The sequence below is a fragment of the Vipera berus genome (assembly GCF_964194415.1).
Source record: "Vipera berus genome assembly, chromosome: 2".
Lineage (NCBI taxonomy): Eukaryota > Metazoa > Chordata > Lepidosauria > Squamata > Viperidae > Vipera > Vipera berus.
The window spans coordinates 177,451,602-177,466,199 of NC_138203.1; positions in this window are offsets into that span (position 1 = coordinate 177,451,602).

The following is a 14,598-nucleotide window of genomic DNA, read 5'->3' on the forward strand; positions in this document are numbered from 1 at the left end:
AGCACCATCAAGCACTATGAAGCAATCTGGAGGATCTGGGTGAGACCTTACCTTTCTTATTCCCCTAATTACTTTCCTGTGAGACCTTTTTGAAAATCTCCTCCCCCTCTTTTGAAAGATCGGTGACTGCTTACTTGGGGAACAAAAATTTTAAAGCCTCAAAAGAAACCAAATGGCTAAGCTAAAAAATTAAGCAAACTTATTTGTACTTTTGGAATTCCTGGGCTGTTAAAAATCTTTTATTTCTGTGTGGACCTATTACCCTATTTTCTGCTTAAGCTGTGAAAGAAGAGAAAAAGAAAAAAAATAGATTAATTGGATAAAAGCCTCATATCAGTCTGGAAAAAGATTTTACATCTTATTTTATATACTATTGATGACATCTTGTGGCAAAACCTGGTATAGCAAGTAAACCTTTTCTTTATTGTGAGAGCTGGCTGAAACACAGATTTGTCCTTGACAATATCTTTAAAGATAAGAATTGGGAACACCTGGCACTGAAAACAATCTCTAGGAATAGTGGAGGTGGACACTCACTGTCTCTTATTAAAACAGCCTCCATGAAAGACCTATTTGTAAATATCAAAGAAATGGAGGATTATATTCAACCACTTAACTACAAACTGATACTTGAAACAAGTGGCTGAGCAAATGAAAGCCAGACTGCAAGATAAATCTTATAGCTTAAATCTACTAAATGAAACTTTGACTTTAAATGATGAATTGACAATCCAAAAACAATTAGAAGAGGAAGTTAACATCAAAATAGGAGACCCTAAAGAACAACAAATACAATCTATTGAGAACCTTGATGCCCAAATCTCGATTTTAACTATAAAACCTACAATTCAAAAAACAATAGAAACCAAAGAAAGCAACACCAAGATGGAAGATTCCAAAGGCTTTCAAATACAGTACATTGAGAACCTAGCCAACCAAATAACTATAACCCTGGTCATTATCTCTTACCTAAGCCAGATGAAATTGGAAGACCAGACTGAACTAATGACAACTATACCATACCAAGCATCAAGAATTGATCTATTAAAGCAACATCTCAATGATTACAAAGGGGACACTTTCTTTGCAGAACTGACAATTGGATGCTCTCCCTGGATTCAAACAATGTGTGTAGGAAGAAAGGGAGACACATTAGAGAATCTAAAGGCACCGATATGGAAGCCTGATTGGCACAAAAAGAAGGCGAGAGTTAGATTTAAAAAATTGGATTTTTCTTTTTGTTGGGACTTGTAATGATAGAGCTTAAAATTTCTTTTCATGGGCTAAGGGGAATCTTCAAAAGATATGAACTAATTCTATAGTTAGGTTTTAGATTTTTAAGGGAAAGCAAAATTAGCTATCAGAACATAACTTTGAATTATATTATAGAATTTGGAATGATATAATAAAATATATTATTTTAATAATTGATGAACTATTAAGATGATAAATAGAATATATTTGTTGTAATGATAGAGCTTAAAATTTCTCTTAATGGGCTAAGGGAAATCTTTAAAAGATATAAACTGATTTTATATTTAACTTTTAGACTTCTAAAGGAAAGGAAAGTTAGCTATTAGAATTGATTTATATTATAGAATTTGGAAGGATACAACAAAATATATTTTTTAATAATTGGTGAACTATTAAGATGATAAACAGAATATACTTGTATAAAATGAGAATGCACTGAAATGAACAATGTATGTATTTTAGACAGGATAATTACTATATAATGAATGGGGGAAATGGGGGCTACCCGAAAATTAGGTTTTCTTCTATATATTACAGGCTGCTTTAGAATATTCTATTGCAATTAGGTAAAATTCAAAAACAGGACATAGATATGTATAAGCACTGGGCTCTTTGTTGGACAACTAAGATATTGCTTGGCTAGCCCCTTATACCTGATATCTCTGCCTTAGAAAGAGATTACAGTACAAAATTGCAAAAAAAAAAAGATTAAGTTTGGGCTTTTTAACTGTTCCCCCATCACTGAATCGAACATCATCAACTTTTTACTGTGCTAATGCATCACAGTCTAGCAAGGTATCAACAACTGTTCTCTATGGAGTTGAATATTTAGATTTTCAATTATCACAGACCTCATAAAATAGCAGAGATAGTAATTCACTATATTTTTGTACTTGCACCTCAATATTTTGTTTTTCAAATATTGTCACTTTCCTTCCAGCCCTCTTTGTCCTTCAGACTTGGTTTGTGCTTGGGACAGAGAGACTTGGGGCCAGGGTTGGTTTCTGCTTTTAAAATCCTTTAGGGAAATATATTCTGCCCTTTTAATATTTCCTTCTCTGGGGAGCTGACTTCCCACAATCCCCCCCATAAAGTTCTAAAAGTCAAGGCAAAAATTAGGTGGAAAAGAAATTTATAGTTACCAATATTCTGTGCCAATTATTTTCAAATGCTGGATGTCACCTTTAGCTTCCAGTCAGGTTTGCACATTCCTCCCAAAATTCTTCACAGCCATGGTTTGCCTCAGTACATAACCACCGGCTGCCCATTTTCAAGAGTTGTTTCCTGCCTTAGCTCTTAATTCAGTGCATCCAGGTTTTTTAATGTCCAATTGAGGTTAGCCAGTATGCAAGCAAGGCTATTAAATTCTTTAAATTGCACATAGTGAGCCCAATCTGAGTTCACCAGTGCAAGATATTCAGGGCTTAGGAGATCTCTCCTGTTACCTCATCAGTCAGGGCATATGAATTGCAAATCACCTGAGGGGGCCTGGTTCCCTCCCCCTTGGAATTTTGCGGGAGGTTGTCCCTACACAGGGCAAGAATCAGGCTGGAGTTTTACTGAAGGTAAGTAGAAGGGAGACTCAGTGTGATTCTAAATGGTGTGTGTGTGTGTGTGTGTGTGTGTGTGTGTGTGTAGCTATTAATACAAACAGGCAATATAAACATTCTGGATAATTTTTTCCTCCCACCATACAGAAGTCCCAAGGTGTTCAGGACTTGCTGTGCCAACTATTCCCCAATGTGATCTCTCCATAAATACTTTCAACTGGCTTATTACAATACAAATGGAGCAAGAAAGAAAACTTTACAATGAGTTTCCACCCTCCCCCATAGTCCAATTTTTCTTCTAAGGCTTCACATGAGGGCCCATGGCTCCTTCTTTCAGCTTTTCACAGGTATCTGGGGGACTGGTAGAACTTGGGACATCCTCAGGTTGCACGGTGGCTTTTTTGCAGATGGCTGGATTCAAGACTCAATTCCATGGCTCCAAGGCATCTGGGTCAGTGTGTGCTCTGCTTCCAAAGGTTGGGGAGGGTTATCTGTGCAGGGCTGAAAGACAGGAGAACAAGAACTCCTCCCCCCTTTCTGGGTGGACTCCCCCAGGAGAGGCAGACAAAGGCATGGAGAATAAAGGATAAGAAAAGGAGAAGTAGAATTGGGAGGGGGGCTAACTTGCAGGCAGAGTTTTGAAAAGGCATTAATACTGCAGTTGTTAAAGATTCTGGTAAGAGAACTTACATGAAAGGTATTGATAAAAGAAGGACACCCACTCCTCACCCCAAAGAAAAATATATATCTTGGCAAATACAGGAAGAACCCAATAACTAGTTTGACTTAGCGGCAGCCTGAGGCTGAATAAACTGTTGTGATTCAGGGTCAGCCTGTGGGTTCGGCAGTTGGGTCGGATGACTCGGATGACTCAGATGAGGGGGAGGAGGGGGGTGTTGAAGAAGAACTTGCTGATGATGGCTTGGAGGCTCCGCAGAGCCCTCAGCCAGGCCCCTCTTACTTGGTGGAGACCCAGCTGCGTGAGCTCGACAGTGTGGATGAAGATGACCCACAGCTGGCCCTGTTCAAGGACGCCCGACGCAGGAGGCAGTCAAGTAGGAGCAAGCAGAGAAAGGCTGTGAGACTTCTCGGAAGGAGGCAAAGAGAGGCCACGCCCTGAACTCTTATAAAGGGAGTGTTTGGGGGAGGGCTGGTTTGCTGAAAGCAACCGCTCCGATAGAGGATCAAAGCTCCGGTATCTTGTTTCATGTTTTGTTTGTTTGCGTAATAAATTTGGCAGACGTTTTCCAGCCTCTGCCGTTTGTACAGGGGTTGCCTTTCTGCAAGGCCGGTAGCAGGCTGGTACAGAACATAAACAAACACTTAACACATACTGGCTACAAGCAATGCAGAACTTGTTAACTGGCTAACTGGATTGATAGAATTAGAATAGAAACACCAGAAGGTACACAACAATAACATAATTAACACCGGATCCCTCCTGGAGCAAATGTTAACACCTTTTAGACAGATTTGAGAAAGAAATTAACCCAACCGAACAATAGACACTGACCAACAAATCCGAAAAGACAAATTTAAACTCACCAAATTTAAACTCACTAATCAGAAATGACAATTTTGGAAACCATGAAAAGGTATAAGAACTCATGCTTAGGACCATTCTGTCTTGCTAGCCGGGGTTTTATGCTGAACTGTCACTCAACTTTAATCTCCATGATCAAACCTATCTTTCCAGTACCTGGCTTCATGTTCTATTTGTTCCCCTCTGCTCTGCTTGTGAGGATCCCAGCTGGAAGAGTCTGAATGGGAGAATTCCTCCCAACAGTCTCATTTCTGAACTGAACATTTGTAACGTGTTAGGACTTACGGTAGGTTATATTAGTCACAATGTATGTAGCTGGTCCAATGAAACAACAACAACAATAACAACAATAATAATAATAATACAGTTTGCATCCATCAAAGAGAGGGACTGAGTTACTTGGCAATAAACTTACAGATTTTCTGGAGGAATATTTAAGCTAAACAATGGGGACAGTGAGTTAATTGATACAGAACATCCCTGTCCCCGCAATCAAAAACTACAGGGTTAGCAGTGCATGTAACATAGATGTGTGTGTGGACAAGAATATCAACCTTGCTATCAAGCAAAATCAAGCTTTTGACAGCAAGTGCCAAACAAAGTACACCAACCAAACAGGTGGTAGGAAAATAAGGGGAACTCAGGCACCACACACAGGTTATATAGAAAATAAACACAGGGTCAGTTATAAAGGACTCAAATGTCTGTACACCAATGCACAGAAAACAGGGTGAACTAGAAATTAAGGTAAATGAGGGCAGATATGATTTAAAGGAAACAGACCAAATAAAAGAGGTAGTTCCTCTCTATATAAGAAATAACTACATCTCTACAGAAATAGAGCACAACAATGATGAAACTTCTTGAATGCATTTGGGTCAATATAAAAAGGAAAAAATGACATTGCCATAGGTGTATACTATAGGCCACCCAACCAAACAGAGGAAATAGATGAACCTTTTGCTAGTCAGCTAACTAAGGTATGTAGGAAGCACAAGCAATAGAACAGAGTATAACTAGAGTCTTGGACTTTAAGAGAGCCAATTTCAATAAACTTAGAGAGGGCTTGGGAGGGATCCCATGAATGAGAATCCTCAAGGGGAAAAACAATTCAAAAAGCTTGGGAGATTATGAAAAGAAAAATTTACCACAATACCAATAAAGAAAAATAACAGCTCTCAAAAGATATTAGCATGGCTGCATAAAGAATTCTCTGATAAACTGAAAGATAAAAAAGACAACCATAAAAAGTGGAAAGGAACACATAACTAAAGCGGAATATCACCAAATAGTCCAAGCCTGCGAAGATGAAGTGAGGAAAGCTAAAGCTCAAAATGAACTAAGACTTGTGACCAAAGTCAAAAAAAAAAAAAAAACCTTCTTTCAACATGTAAAAAAAAAAGAAGAAAAAATTAAAGAAATGATTGTGGCAAGAATATGACAAGCAACAGGGAGAAAGTAGAACTATTTAACTCATTTTTTTTGCATCTGTCTTTACACAATGGTAAAGAAAAAAACACTCCAACCTATAAAAAACAGTACCATAAAAATAAATTAGGGATACAAGTTAAGATAGATAAGAAAATGGCAAGTGAGAACCTATCCAGCCTAGACGAGTTCAAATTTACCAGGACCAGATGGATTACACCCCAAGGTTCTCAAGGAACTGGCAGATATGATCTCAGAACCACTGAACTATTTTTTTCAAAGATCCTGGAGCACTGGGGAACTACCAGAGGACTGGAAAAGAGCTGTTGCAGTTCCCTTTTTTTCTCTTAAAAAAAGAAAGGAAAGAAAAAATAGATCCAGGAAACTACAAACCTATCAGCCTGACCTCACCTGGGCAGATCAGACAACAAATCAACAAACACCTAGAGGCAAACAAAGTCATTACTAAAAGCCAACATGGGTTTGTCAAAAACAGATCATGCTAAACAAATCTTATTGCATTATTTGACCAAGTGACAAAATTAGTGGACCAGAGGAATGCTGAGGATACAATTTACTTGGACTTCAGTAAGGCATTTGATAAAGTTGGTATAGGGTTTTCTGCCTGAGCAGGGGATGGACTAGATGATCTTCAAGGTCCCTTCCAACTTCATCATTCTTATTAAATGCAAGAATTCCTCCTGCTAACTTTGGGCTGTTCTTAAGAGTACAGAGAGAGAGGGAGAAGAAAAACAAACAAACAAACATACACATTTTTCTTCACTCTGTTTGTTGGCCAGACAGCCAGAGTGAGGGTATTTTCTTTTTGGTAGCTTAAGCAGAATTTCTAGCAGAATTTTAAAATTCTTTTCTCTTTGGATTAGAGACAGTTAACAGTCACATTTACCTCACACACAAAGACTCTGACACACATATACACACAAAGACAAAAGAACAGAAAAGGAAACAGAAGTCTTAATTTTACACATCCTAGTCATTCCCGCCATAAATCTGTTAAGTTAGGGAAGGCACATATTTTAAACATACCACATGGTTGCAGAGAGAGAGAGAGAGAGAGAGAGAGAGAGAGAGAGAGAGAGAGAGAGAGAGAGAGAGAGAGAGAGAGAGAGAGAGAGAGAGAGAGAGAGAGAGAGAGAGAAGCACTATTTCTTATTTTCCCTTTGAGTACCTTTATTTAGCCAATTGGTTTCCCAGCAAAGCCCTAGCAAAGTCCATTTTCTTTATATAGTTTCTCTACCTATCTCTTTTTCATACCTGCCTGAACGGGTAGCTGATTCCCATCGCAGGCCTCAAGCAAGCTTTACTGGGGAGCCTATTGTTATGTATTTACATGTTTAATCATACATTAAATAATTCAACGGGGCTGAGGTAAAAGCCATGGCAGCTTTTGACAGCTGTCAAAAGCTGCCAGAGATCAACCACGCAGGCGCAAGCCGGTTGACAGCTCTCGGCTGTCAAAGTCGCCGGCTACCGCGCACGCGCCACCGGTTTGACAGCTCCGAGCTGTCAAACCGGCCCGACACCGATTGGCTAGAACAAACAAAGCGGGAAACCAGCTCAGCCCCGATTGGTTAAACAGCTGACAGCTGTAAGTATAAATAGGAGCGCTGTTGACTTGTTCTTTGCCTGGTTCAGAATAAAGTTAAGTTCTGTTTTAACCTGCTGTCCTGCCTGCTCCTTTAAAGCACTGGCGACGAGGGTGGGATGCTCTGCTTCGCGTAGCTGAAGTCACCGTCTAAGGGGAGAAGAGATTTTTTCCCTTAGTCTCGAGCTAAGTCACTAGCTGAAGTCACTGACTGGAAGCACAGCTTCCACTATAACGCGAGCAGTACCCACGACCGGACAGCATGACGAACCACGGCCATATCCGCGAATTCAACACCCGCCACCCAGAGTGCTGGGAATCACATTTAGGCCAGGTGGAAGGGTACCTGGTGGTAAAGAAGATAACCGATGACCGGGCCAAAGCAGCAGCACTTCTCTGGCTCAGCGGGCCCGCTGTATATGATGCCGCTGTGGGTCTATTCAGTCCGGAACCCATTGCGACCATATCATACGCAGAACTCACCGAGGGACTGAGCAAACATTTTATGCCAACAAAGTCAGAGCTGTTTTGGAGAGTGAACTTCGCCCAGCGTGTACAACTCCCCGACGAACCTGCCAACGACTTCATAACTCGAAGAAAACTAATTGCCAAACCCACTCTAACGCTGGCAGAAGTAGCCATGGAAGTCATCGCCTACGAAGATAGTCATGGCGACAACCCCCGATCCCCTGATAGCGGACCCAGCGGGTCCGTGCACCAGGAGGACAGTGCCTACAGCGCCCCAGAGGACGACAACGTCTCCTTGGACATCGATGCCGTTCAACGCCGATTCGAGAGGCTCAAGTCCCAGGGCAACAGCCGAGGGGGTTCTTTCAACAACAAGAGCCCCAGCTACCAGCCTAGCAAATGTGCCAGCTGCAGTGGAAACCACCCGAGGGTATCGTGCCGGTTCCGCAGTACCAAATGCCACGGATGCGGGAAAACAGGTCACCTCAAAGCCGTGTGCCATAGCCTAAGCCGAGAAAACCTACATGAATTGGAGGTGACGTCTGCAGGTACGAACCGACCCACACCCAGGGGAAAACAAATTTTTAAACCCCTAGTACTAAATGTTAAGGGAAGTACAGGGAAAAATACGATCCACACCATCCTTAAGCCCAAAATTAAGGTGGACGTACTAATCCACGGAGTTCCTTGCGAGATGGAGGTTGACTCGGGGTCCTCCGTCTCTCTTATCTCATGGCAAACTTACAAAAACATTTGCAGCCGTAGTCGGCAGCAACCTGTTTTGCAACCCACTAAACTCCGCCTGGCGGATTTAAAAAAACAACCATTAAGCTCAAGGGAAAAGCCTCAGTCCCAACGGAATTTAGACAATTTAAGGGACCCCTCACTATATTAGTCACACAAGAAAATAGAACCAGCCTGCTGGGGTTGGATTGGTTCGAAGCATTAGGAATAGCACTAACAGGCGTCAACGCCATTCAGCTGTCAAACTTAGACACCGTCTGCCATCAGTTTGCGGACGTTTTTGATGGCTCGTTAGGAAAGTATACAGGACCCCCGGTGTCACTAAAACTGAACCCTAACGTAATGCCCATAAGAATTAAGGCTAGGAGGGTCCCATTTGCTTTAAGAGACAAAATAGAAAACGAACTTGACAGGCTAGTTAAACTGGGAGTTTTAGAACCAGTCGAAGGGGCCGAATGGGAAACACCTATAGTGACCCCGATCAAGCCCAATGGACAAATTAGACTCTGCGCGGATTATAAAGCCACCCTGAACCGCGCATTAAATGCCCACGCTTACCCGGTTCCGGCTGTCAAAGACATCCTCGCGGCCATTAAGTCAGGCACCATTTTCGCTAAATTAGACTTGGCGCAGGCGTACTTACAGCTGCCTGTCACCCCTGACACCGCCCTAGCACAGACAATTGTCACACACAAGGGAGCCTTCAAAATTAACCGCCTACAATTCGGCATATCTGCAGCCCCAGGGATTTTTCAGGAAATTATGGAGAAAACACTCAAAGGAATCCCTGGGGTCTGCCCATATTTTGATGACGTCCTAATTGCTGGGGAATCCGAAAGGGACCTAGCGACCAAACTGACAAAAGTGCTCCATAGGTTCAGAGCAGCAGGGCTTAAATTAAGGCGGGACAAATGCTCCATAGGGGTGCCTTCAGCGGAATTCCTAGGCTTCAAAATCGATGCAAAAGGGATACACCCCACTGAGTCTAAAATAAAAGCCATCAAAACAGCCCCAATCCCAAAAAACAAACAAGAACTGCAAGCCTTCCTGGGGTTAGTTAATTTTTATCACACCTTCCTGCCACATAAGGCTACCATAGCAGAACCCCTCCATAGGCTTTTAGACAAGGGCACCACGTGGTCTTGGTCCCTGCAGCACGATTCAAGCTTTAGACTCCTAAAAAACTTACTGTCCAGCAACGCCACCGTAGCACTGTTCAACGAACAGTTACCCCTTTGTTTGGCATGCGATGCCTCCCCCTACGGCATCGGAGCAGTCCTAAGCCACCTGACAAAGGAAGGAACCCAAACTCCTATAGCGTTCTATTCCAGAACGCTGTCAAAACCTGAGCGCAATTACGCTCAAATCGATAAAGAGGCTTTAGCCATAGTGGCCAGCGTGAAGAAGTTTCACGACTACCTCTATGGGCGCCAATTTACTATTTTTACAGATCACAAGCCCCTGTTAGGAATTTTTACAGTCAATAAACAAACGCCCCAAATTTTGTCTCCCCGCATCCTCAGATGGTCTACCTTCTTGTCAGCCTATTCTTTTACACTAGAACACAAGCCAGGGAAAAGCATGGGTCACGCAGACGGGCTTAGCAGGCTTCCCCTACCAGAGATAGACCCGGACCCTGCACCAGCTGTAAAAATACTAGCTATCTCTGAATTACCAGAATGCCCCTTATCAGTCAGGGACATTTCTTCCGCCACAGCTGCAGACAAAATCCTGGGCAGAGTCTTAGGCTATGTGACTTCAGGATGGCAAACCACACCCCCAGGGCCAGAATTCCAACCCTACTTTCTAAAACAAAAAGAATTATCCTCCCACCAGGGATGCATATTATGGGGCAGCAGAGTAATAATTCCTGAAAAACATAGGACCAAAGTCCTAGCAAGCCTGCACGAGGGTCACCCAGGAACTGTCAAAATGAAAGCTTTAGCCAGGAGCTACGTCTGGTGGCCTGGCCTCGACAAGCAAATAGAAACACATGTGGCTGGGTGTTACCCCTGCCAACTTGTCAGAGCCGCCCAGCCCCAAGCTCCTGTACACAGGTGGGAAACAACAAAAACACCCTGGTCTCGCGTCCATTTAGACTTTGCAGGTCCCTTCCAGGGACAAATGTTCCTAATCGTGGTAGACAGTTATTCCAAATGGTTGGAGGTGGCCCCAGTCACAAGCACGACCTCTGCAGCCACAATACAGGTGTTAAGGGGTTTGTTTGCCACACATGGGCTTCCGGATGTATTAGTCTCCGATAATGGCCCCCAATTTACTTCCCACGAATTCCAGAGTTTCACAACGGCGAACTCTATTAGACACACCACCACGGCTCCGTTTCATCCCTCGACGAACGGCTTGGCTGAGGTGATGGTAAAGTCAACCAAAGAGGCACTGCGGAAAATCATCACCGGCAATTGGCACCGCAGACTTGCACAATTTCTGTTAGCGCAACACACCACCCCCTGCACGACCACCGGAAAATCCCCAGCCGAACTCCGCTGGGGCAAACGACTTACGACCAGATTAGATCGCTTACACCCAGATAGAACCCCCGCAGACCCAGAACTACCCATCCGGCACAGAACTCTCAATACCGGGCAGGCCGTCTGGGCAAGAAACTATGGAGGTGGCAATAAGTGGATACAAGGGGTTATCATAGAACAGACTGGACCCTTGTCATACATCGTCGATACTGGAAACAACAACCACCTCCGTAGACACATCGATCAGTTACGGCAATGCAGCCCACAAAACATGGGGGGAAGGGGGAGCAACGAAATGCCAGCAACCCCCCCCCGAGCAAATACCGTCACACCAAAGCCACCCCGAACAAATATCATCACAACAAAAACCCGAGCATAATGACTTTTTCCAGCAACACGCATCCAACGAGAGGGACCCGGAAACCGAGGAGCCAAACCCCCTGCCCCCCGAGCCGGACTCTAACAGGGACACAACACCAAGAGTCGAGGAACAGGCAGATAAAACACCCCCCCGACGTTCTGGAAGAGCGAGGAAACCCCCCGCCTACCTGAAAGACTTTGAATGGGGAAAACCGCAAAGAAACAGCCGGGGTAACGTTCGACCCAATCAGAGGGAGGGGTAAGGGGTGTTATGTATTTACATGTTTAATCATACATTAAATAATTCAACGGGGCTGAGGTAAAAGCCGCGGCAGCTTTTGACAGCTGTCAAAAGCTACCAGAGATCAACCACGCAGGCGCAAGCCGGTTGACAGCTCTCGGCTGTCAAAGTTGCTGGCTACCGCGCACGCGCCACCAGTTTGACAGCTCTGAGCTGTCAAACCGGCCCGACACCGATTGGCTAGAACAAACAAAGCGGGAAACCAGCTCAGCCCCGATTGGTTAAACAGCTGACAGCTGTAAGTATAAATAGGAGTGCTGTTGACTTGTTCTTTGCCTGGTTCAGAATAAAGTTAAGTTCTGTTTTAACCTGCTGTCCTGCCTGCTCCTTTAAAGCATCTATCTCGACCCTTGAACTAGAACACCCCATGGTTCTATCGAGTCTGGTGCACTGAAGCCTCCTAGTGAGACTTCCGCCTACCACCACAGTTTTTGGGTCAAAAAGGAACCCAAGGAGCACTCTGGATCCCTCACAGAGAACTGGGATGCTCCTTTATTATTATTTTATTATTTATTTATTTTAATTCCATTTATATCCCGCCCTTCTCCAAAGACTCAGGGCGGCTTACAAGCTTAGCAGTAGCCTTCATTCTATGTATATGCCTGCTTATTAGGGCTTTCACACACACCCCAAGCGGCATTATTACAAAGTCAGCTTATTGCCCCCAACAATCTGGGTCCTCATTTTACCTACCTCGGAAGGATGGAAGGCTGAGTCAACCTTGAGCCTGGTGGGATGCGAACCTGCACTAATTGCAGGCAGCTGGTGTTACTTAAGGAGGCATTAGCCCACTGCTCCACCAAGGCTCATAAAGGGATCTTCCACCACAATTTCAGACCAAAAAGGGGTCTGTTGAGGACTCTTCTGCTCCTCTGCAGAAGGTACATGGATGCTGTTACTGGCTTTACCTTCACTTTTCACCACCACTGTTTGCAGACTTCAAATATCTGGGAGGACCTCTGCTTGCTTCCCAGAGGTAAGGGATGCTCCTTGCCTGAGGCTTAATTTCCTAACTTTGCTTTGCTTTGCTCACAGGGCCTAACCAGCTAGTTGCCCAAATCCAATTCTCTCATTCCATTCCATTCTTCACACAGTCTCTCCCTTTTCCCTAACAAAAGGTCCTGCACTCTAATCAAAAGGGTTTTCTCACTCACACACAGAGACATACAAACATTTATTTCACTCCCCTGGGCTTTCAAGTTAAAATTTAGAGGTACTCACCTTCACCTTCTTTCCAAACCAGCCCTTGAGCTCAAACCCAAAACTCCCTTTACTACCTTTGGCTCCACATGGGCAGGACCTGGGAAATCCATCCACAGTCACAAAGGGGTCTGCTGCAGGCAGGATGGGCTTACCAGTCTCAGTCCATTGGAGAGGTTAGCTTGGAGTCCCTTCGTAGTCGCCAAATTGTTGGAAGAAAAGTCTTCATCATGGTTCCTCCAAGCGGGGAATAAACATGGCAACTTCTTTGGGAAGAAGATTGTAGTTTATTGCAGAGGAAAGCCAGACAGAAAGATGGATCCAACTGAAAAAAAAGGGCTGACCACATATGGGTAGTGGCTTTTTATACCCCCCTGGACTCTATTGTTTGGAGTTATTTCCTGTTTCAGGCTTTGTATTTCCTCTGTCACGTATTCTGTCCTGAGTCTAGGTGTGCCCCTCTAGGATTCTTGATGGTTGTGGGTATGTCCTATTATGTTCCCTGCTTTCCTGGGGCTGTGGCTGATGTTGACTCTAGAGATCTTTCTTCCTAATCCCAGTTTCCTGACAAGATTATCACATCTGCATTCCTGCAGACTTGGTTTGTGCTTGGGACAGAGAGACTTGGGGGCAGTGTTGGTTTCTGCTTTTAAAATCCTTTAGAGAAATATATTCTGCCTTTTTAATATTTCCTTCTCTGGGGAGCTGACTTCCCACAAATGTAAGCACTAAGTGCCAGCAAATTTAGAAAACTCAACAGTGGCCACAGGATTGGAAAAGATCAGTTTACATTCCAATTCCAAAGAAAGGCAGTGCCAAAGAATGTTCAAACTATCACACCATTGCACTCATTTCTCATGCTAGTAAAGTTATGCTTAAAATCCTACAAGCTAGACTCCAGCAGTATGTGGATCGAGAACTACCAGAAGTACAGGCAGGATTTCGAAGAGGCAGAGGAACTAGAGATCAAATTGCCAACATACGCTGGATCATGGAGAAAGCTAGAGAGTTCCAGAAAAACATCTACTTCTGCTTCATTGACTATGCTAAAGCCTTTGATTGTGTGGATCATAACAAACTGTGGCAAGTTCTTAAAGAGATGGGCATACCAGACCATCTTATTTGTCTCTTGAGAAATCTATATGTGGGCCAAGAAGCAACAGTGAGAACTGGACACGGAACCACTGACTGGTTCAAAATTAGGAAAGGAGTCCGGCAAGGCTATATACTGTCACCCTGCCTATTTAACTTATATGCAGAGCACATCATGAGAATAGCAGGGCTAGATGAATCAAAAGTTGGAATTAAGATTGCCGGGAGAAATATCAACAACCTAAGATATGCAGATGAAACCACTCTAATGGCAGAAAGTGAAGAAGAACTAAAGAGCCTCTTGTTGCGGGTGAAGGAGAGTGCAAAAGTTGGGTTGAAACTTAACACTAAGAAAACCAAGATCATGGCATCTGGCCCTCTCAATTCCTGGCAAATAGATGGGGAAGAAATGGAGGTAGTGACAGATTTTATTTTCCTGGGCTCCAAGATCACTGCAGATGGGGACTGTAGCCAAGAAATTAAAAGATGCTTGCTCCTCGGGAGGAAAACCATGACAAATCTATACAGCACACTAAAAAGCAAACAAAGGCTGGGCAGCTATG